The sequence below is a fragment of the Miscanthus floridulus genome, chromosome 10 (genome assembly GCF_019320115.1).
Source record: "Miscanthus floridulus cultivar M001 chromosome 10, ASM1932011v1, whole genome shotgun sequence".
Taxonomy (NCBI): domain Eukaryota; kingdom Viridiplantae; phylum Streptophyta; class Magnoliopsida; order Poales; family Poaceae; genus Miscanthus; species Miscanthus floridulus.
Window position 1 is genome coordinate 25,349,854 of NC_089589.1, and position 7,042 is coordinate 25,356,895.

Here is a 7,042-nt window from a genome sequence, read left to right on the forward strand (position 1 = left end):
TGATGCCTTAACTCATAGGCCTGAGTCCTGCTGAAGATCATGAGGCATTCTTTGGCGTCAGGGAACTCGGCCCTAAAGAAATCCATTTATGGATTAAAACAAGCTTCAAGACAGTGGTACTTGAAGTTTGATCAGACAATAAGGAATTTTGGGTTTAAAGAGAATGTAGAGGACAATTGTGTCTATGCAAAGATTAAGAATGTGAAGTTTATCTTCCTTGTCCTGTATGTGGATGATATCTTACTTGCTAGTAGTGATGTCAGTCTACTACTGGAGACAAAGAAGTTTTTGTCCTCAAAATTTGATATGAAAGATCTTGGTGAAACTTCGTTCGTTCTAGGGATCGAGATTCACCGAGATAGAAGTAAAGGGGTATTAGGACTGTCACAAAAGGCATATATAGAAAAGATCTTAAAGAAATTCAATATGCACAAATGTAGTCCCTCACCTCCTATAGTCAAGGGCGGCAGATATGGGGATTTTCAATGCCCCAGGAATCAGTATGAGATCGATCAAATAAAAACGGTTCCATATGCTTCAGCTGTCGGAAGCTTGCAATATGCTCAAGTATGTACGCGCCCTGACTTGGCATTTGTTACCGGGTTACTTGACAGATTCCAGAGCAATCCTAGAACAGAACACTGGAAATTAGTAAAGAAAGTCTTGCATTATTTGCAAGGAACGAAAAGCCTCATGATGACGTATAGAAGATCAGATTCACTCCATATAGTGGGATATTCAGATTCTGATTATGCGGGAGATGACAGAAAATCCACGTCTGGATATATATTCACTCTCACAGGGGGGCTATTTCATGGAAAAGCTCAAAGCAAACCGTCACTACATCGTCCACAATGTATGCCGAGTTTGTAGCGTGTTATGAGGCAACGGGGCAGGTGAACTGGCTAAAGAAGTTCATAGCTGGTTTGAAGGTGGTTGACGACATCTATAGACCACTTAAGTTATACTGCGATAATAATCCGGCAATACAGTATGCTCACAACAATAAGTTAAGTGGTGCTGCCAAACACATTGACATAAAGTATTATGTTGTGAAAGATAAAGTCTGGGATCATGTCATAAGTCTTAAGCATATAAGTACCGAAAAGATGCTCGCGGATTCGCTTACAAAAGGCTTACCACCCAACGTGTTCAGAGAACATGTAGCCGGCATGAGTTTAAGGGAAAGCCTATAATTCCTAGACAAAAGAAGGCCCAAAGTTAAGTATCTATTTCAGAACAGAGTGGTGTGTTGTAGTTGTTAAATCTATCGGCAATTGACCGTGATGATGAAACATGCTCTATGCGCTAATCTGTAATGAAATGAACAAAAGTAAATGATATGAAATTGAAAGATGGTAGGAGATCAAGGGGGGATTGTTAGATTGATCTCTAATCCTAAACTAGGCCCAACGGCCCTGTTGGGCCTTTGATCTGCGCCCTGATCGGGGGCGCCCAGCCCACTATGGCTGGAGGGCCCCTGTCACACTGCGCTATATATAGAGGTGGGGGCCGGCGGCTCTGAGTACGAGGTTCACCTAAGCCGAGCTCCCCACCGATAAACCCTAACCCGATCTATTGAGGGGCGCAGCCAGTGACGGGAAGCACCGCCACCACTACACTGCGCTGCCACCGGTCTTCACCGCCGATCGCCACTGCCCATCACCGTCACCGTGCTCACCGACCGTCGCTGCCCTCGCGCAGACACCAACACACCAACCATGGCCGACGTCTCTGGATCGAAGGCCTACGATAGTCGGTAACCTAGCACCACTCCTCCCTCCAATATCTGTCTAATTCATGTACTAGGACATGTTATCAATTTATAAGATGTACCCGACTAGATCTATGACTATGTGATCAGAAGAAATCTTAACATGAAGGTCTTGTCCAGCTTCGCGGATGCCAGTTTATCCACTACTGCTTCTTTGCGATCGACACCCAGTATGTTCCCGTAGTTGATGCCCCAGGCTAGACGTTTGGGATTGTAATCTTTTGGCAGCATACCGACGCTGCCATCGTTGTCGTCGAGAAGTCTGAGTATACATGTTTTGGGCAAGGCAAAGCATGGATAAATTCAATTCGATGCTTAGCAATAAATTTTTAGCCTTTGAGGCAACTGATGTTTATCGTAACTTTCAAACAACAAGCTCCAAGCTTAGCTTTTATTTCAGATTCACTACGATAATGAATGTGTTTCTAGACATTATCATGGTATAATACATGTGAAAAATTAAATTGATACATTCTTGATTTTGACTTGGCTAATAAACATCTCATTCAATTTATGTTGCACCCGTTGCAACGCACGGGCACACATCTAGTTAACTAATAGGAAGCAAAGCCATAACAGATGTCTTGAATGTTTGGTGCAAGCAAATGCCATCAACTACCAACTAGCTAGTGCCGGCCAATCTGTTCAATAATGTTTACCTCTGCTGGGAGCTTTAATTCTGGCTGGTCAATCTCTTCTCGGGTTTCCTCCAGCCGTGTGATCTGCAGTATATTAATTGTCAATCAATAGAGATGAGATGATTATTCGTTTAAAGAAGAAAATTAGTGATAATTAATATAAGTGTCCTCAATGTTCGGCTCAACGCCGCTAGTGCATGCTTGCAAATCTCCTCAATATATATAAAGTTTACCTCCGGGTACCAGGTGACTTCCACTTGGACTTCGACTTCCTTGCCGTTGCCAGTTTTACTCGAACAAACTCCATTATCGAAGCTGAGAGGAACATTCAATGGAACTTGCTTTCTGTCGTCAGTTTCAATCTGGAGCTTCACCTCAATGTCAAGAGCACTACCGCATGGCACTACAACCACATTCCTCGCCAGCGGAAGAAGGTACCATGAGTTGTCTTTGGTAGTGGGGAATGTCTGACCCTTTTCCCTTGCACGCCTGAAGACTGAAGAGGACGCTCTTGTGTTTGTCTTCGATTTTGTCTCCGTCTTTGAAGTCCTCGATGACCGCAGTGATTTCACCACTGATGATGCCACCACGGCTGGCCCCATCTTTGGGCCGCAGCTTGACCTGCACAGTGGCCTGCCGGGGATTGGACATCACCGCGTACGTCAGCTCTGCTACCTCGCAGTTGTCATGTGGAGTGCAGATAATGTGGCTCACGGGTTCTCCGTCGACTTGGGCAGCGTACTTGGGGTCATAGCAATCCCATTCGCATTCGATGGGAGCGGTGGCTGGTGGGGGCATGTCAATTCTCATGGCGAAGCACCCGTACGCCGCCGAGATCCTTGTGTATGGTCCAGTCAGCACCAAATCGACCATTCCTCCCTATATGCATGCACTACTTGATTAAAATATTGCTTGGATATCAAGAGATATATGGATGGTTATTACGAGGCATTATTAGTAGCAGTAGTTGAAGGATCGAAAACGGCGACCAGAGGGGGTGAATGGTAGCCTCAATTTTTTTTCGAAATATTTGGCCACTGTCCCAAAATCACCGCCAAACACTCGGAGCAACAAAAACGATGTCCACAGCCCAAACAAGTGGATGGATGTTTCTTAGAAACACTGCGGGACACCACAGAAGAACCCGAATGCAAAACGAAGCTCAAACAGGCAGGGCGCGGAAGACACAGCACGGTTGGGCCGGAAATTCTCAGGCACAAGGGCTGGAAATTCCAGCAGAGAAAGAGAGACGCGGTGGGGCTGCATCAATGTTTTAAATAGCCGGCTAAGCCATTTAGCTTTTTATGTCCGAAAACATGCTATAGCCAGCTATTCCGGGCTATAGCGGCAGCTAAGAGCTAACTTGTATATGGAAAAACTTAGCTAAATCTTTCTCAAACAGCTATAGCCAGAGATAGCGGAGGCTATAGCCGGAGATTTAAAACCTTGGGCTGGACACCGCACGAATAGCAGAGAACAGAGAGAGAGAGAGGCAGCTCACTGCAAGAAGAAAACTGCCGAGAGCAGAAATTCAAGCAATAGGACAAAGAAATCAAGCAACAATTTGCTTAGAAGGAATTAAATATTCCAAACACTATTGCTTGAGTGTGACATCTCCAAAAGCCTGAAGATTTAAAACACGTGAACTGCTACTGCTGCTGTAGGATTGCTGAATCGAACCAAAAACACAGAGAAACCTCCCGTGCCTAGTTCCTGAAACCCCGACACCTCAACCTGGGGAACCGACCAGCATCGGCCTGCACCGATGAGCTGCTAGCAATGCTCGACACAAAGAAACGGAAGGGCGAGCTGCAGGAGTGCTTCAGCAGGGGCTGCACCGCTCGAAGCTGCAAACAGCAAAGGAGCGGCCACAGAGAGAGGGAGAAGGAACGGACACGGGTCTGCACGTGTCGACACCCCTTTACCCGACCGCTACTCAAGCGCCACGAAGAGAGAGAACGACGGGCTCGAGCAGAGAAGGGGGCGCAGCAAAAATTGACGAAAAACCCAATCAAATCACCATGATTCATTCCCAAAATTTGCACAGGTAAACACCAGCGAGTTGAGAAGCTACTCCTAGGAGATCATCGCCTGAAATCAACTCAAGCCCCAGGAAATTCAGATCGTGGCCACAAACCACTACCGGAAACCTCAAATTTATCGAGTGTTTTTATGTTTGCCGAGTGTATTCTCTCGGACACTCGGCAAACAAATTCTTTGCCGAGTGCTATCCTAAAAACACTCGGTAAAAAAAAACACTCGACAAAGATAGGGGTTTGCCAAGTGTCAAACAAAAAACACTCGGTAAATAGGGGGTTTATCGAGTGTCATAAAAAACACTCAACAAAAAGAGAGGTTTACCGAGTGTCAAAAACAATACTCGGCAAAAAAAATGTAGAAAAAAACCCACCCACCCGCCCCTCCCCTCCCTCACGCACACACCCCCTCCTCCCGCACCCGCCCCTCCCCTCCCCTCCCCACCCATGCACCCCGCACCCACCCCCCTCCTCCCGCACCCTCCCCTCCCCTCCTCCCGCACCCGCCCCCTCCCTCCGCCGCCGGCCCCTCCCTCCGCCGCCCAGCGAGATCCCCTCCTCCTCCACCGCCCCCTCCCTCCTTCCCCTCCTCCCGCCGGCGGCCGGCCCCCTCCCCTCCTTCCCCTTCTTCTTCCCCGCCGGAGGGCCGGCCCCTCCCCTCCCTCCCCCTCTTCTTCCCCTCCGGATCCGCCCCCTCCGCGCCACCTGGCCACCTGCGCCCAAGATGCCAGCGCCACCACAGCACACACGACCGCTGCCGCCGCCCACGGCAGCGCCTCCGTCCTCCAGATCCAGCCGATGGCACCTCCCTCCTCCAGATCCGGCCGTCGGCGCCTCCCTCCACACGGAAGGGCACCATGTTGGCCTCGGCGTGGTTGCCGCCAGCGGGCGAGGAGAGGCAGGACGCGGTGCCCGTCCGTCAGGTACCGCCGCCGCCCTACGCCGAGCTTCCCATGTCTTCTTTGGGCCCGTTGCCGGTGACGGGAACCCACCACACCAGGTATGCCCGCTCCTTCTCTTCCCTTCCTGCTGTGCCAAATTGAGCACCGGAACCCTAACTTGAGCTATTTAGCTATTTGTATTCGGATCTGATGTAATCACAAGTGTGTACATGTATTATGCCTACTAACTTTGATATTTATTTTATCACCCATGTCAATTGGGTCTACGGTTTAGTGATCTCTCGTTAGCTTTGTATCTTGCTACATGTATCTGCAGTGGAAACTGATGATCCAATTATCCTTTCCAATGGCTTTGCCCTCTGCTAGATTATCCTTTCCTCATCAAATGGAGCTGCTCCGAAGGTATAGATGCAACACCTTCTGAAATCTGAATCGACGATGCTGCAGCCAGGTAGGTCATTCTGTGCCCTCCAGGTTCAAAAATTTTCATCTATGTGTTGTAGTTATCTTCCGTGAGTGCAAAGAAGAGAATGTATATACTGAGAGATGCTAAGCTGCAGCAGGTCATGTCTCTGTGGTATATCTCTTTGTTTCTACTGTCTCAGTATTAGTGTACTGCATAGCCTTCTGTTTTTATATAGTCCACTTATATATGAACTGAATAATTTGTAGTCATAGGTAAGTCGAAATGAGCATATTTAAGTTCTCACTTTCTTGTAGTTCACTTCAGCAGTTAGTTATTTTGAGAAGTGTCTTTCTTGGGATTTTGGCCTATATTCAGGACTACCTGACAGGTTAGTGTCTTTCTAAGTCTCTGTGGTTTCGTACTTTGACCCTAGTTGGAAATAGATTTCTAAGGTAAGATATCAAGTATGTACATGGAATCTGACAATTATCGTGCTGTACCTGATCAATAACTAATGGAAGTATCACTAGATTTTACCAGTGACATTTAATTTGGACTTGAAATATCAAAAGTGTGTTCTAAACTCCACTCCTTAGGCTTCCTTTCTTGTTTTACCAGTGACATATTTAATTTGCTCATGTTTAGACCTGGGTCTAGATCGTGTACTGGTAACTGGTTCATAGTGTTTGTAGCTCTCGCAGGTGAGCGTGCTGCCACTGCAGGTGGACCTCCTGCAGCTACCGCTGGGGGAGCCCACGCTGCGCTGCTCTCCCCTTCCCTAACTATGCCTTGTGACTTTTTTTGTTTTGCACTACTCTTGGGTGGCTATGATGAAAGTTTCCATTAGAGAACTTCTACACTTTAGCACCTTATGAGCTGGTACTTGGGATATTTTGTTCCGTTTGCTGCTTAACTAGGATGGCTTGTACCAGTACAAGCAACCAATTGTGTGGCCAGTTCAATTCCCATTAGAGAGAGAGAATTAAATTAAGCTCCAGGTGAAATTAAGTTGCAGTTGTCATGCTGATATGGGTAAATCTGAGCCATTTCTCATTGTGGTTGATTATTTGATACATACATTTGTTATGATGATACATCATTTTCACATCATTATGTATGGTTCTGTATGTAGTTATTACATTGGCCTCATTGCATCCAACTCCTGTAAATGGATTCATTCATTTGTCTATATATTGTGATGTGCCTGTGATGTGATCAAAATATTTGCTTCTCTTGATGGGTTTTCCCATTTGGTGATCTTAATGTGCACCAAGATCTCTGAGGCC

At 46.9% G+C, this 7,042-nt stretch overlaps 1 non-coding gene across 1 annotated transcript; it reads left to right on the top strand.

Moving 5' to 3' along the window:
* The first annotated feature begins 6,957 nt into the window (after positions 1–6,957).
* Positions 6,958–7,042, top strand: LOC136490421 (small nucleolar RNA SNORD24). Its single transcript, XR_010767712.1, has one exon. It is a non-coding gene; the product is annotated as a small nucleolar RNA SNORD24 (small nucleolar RNA).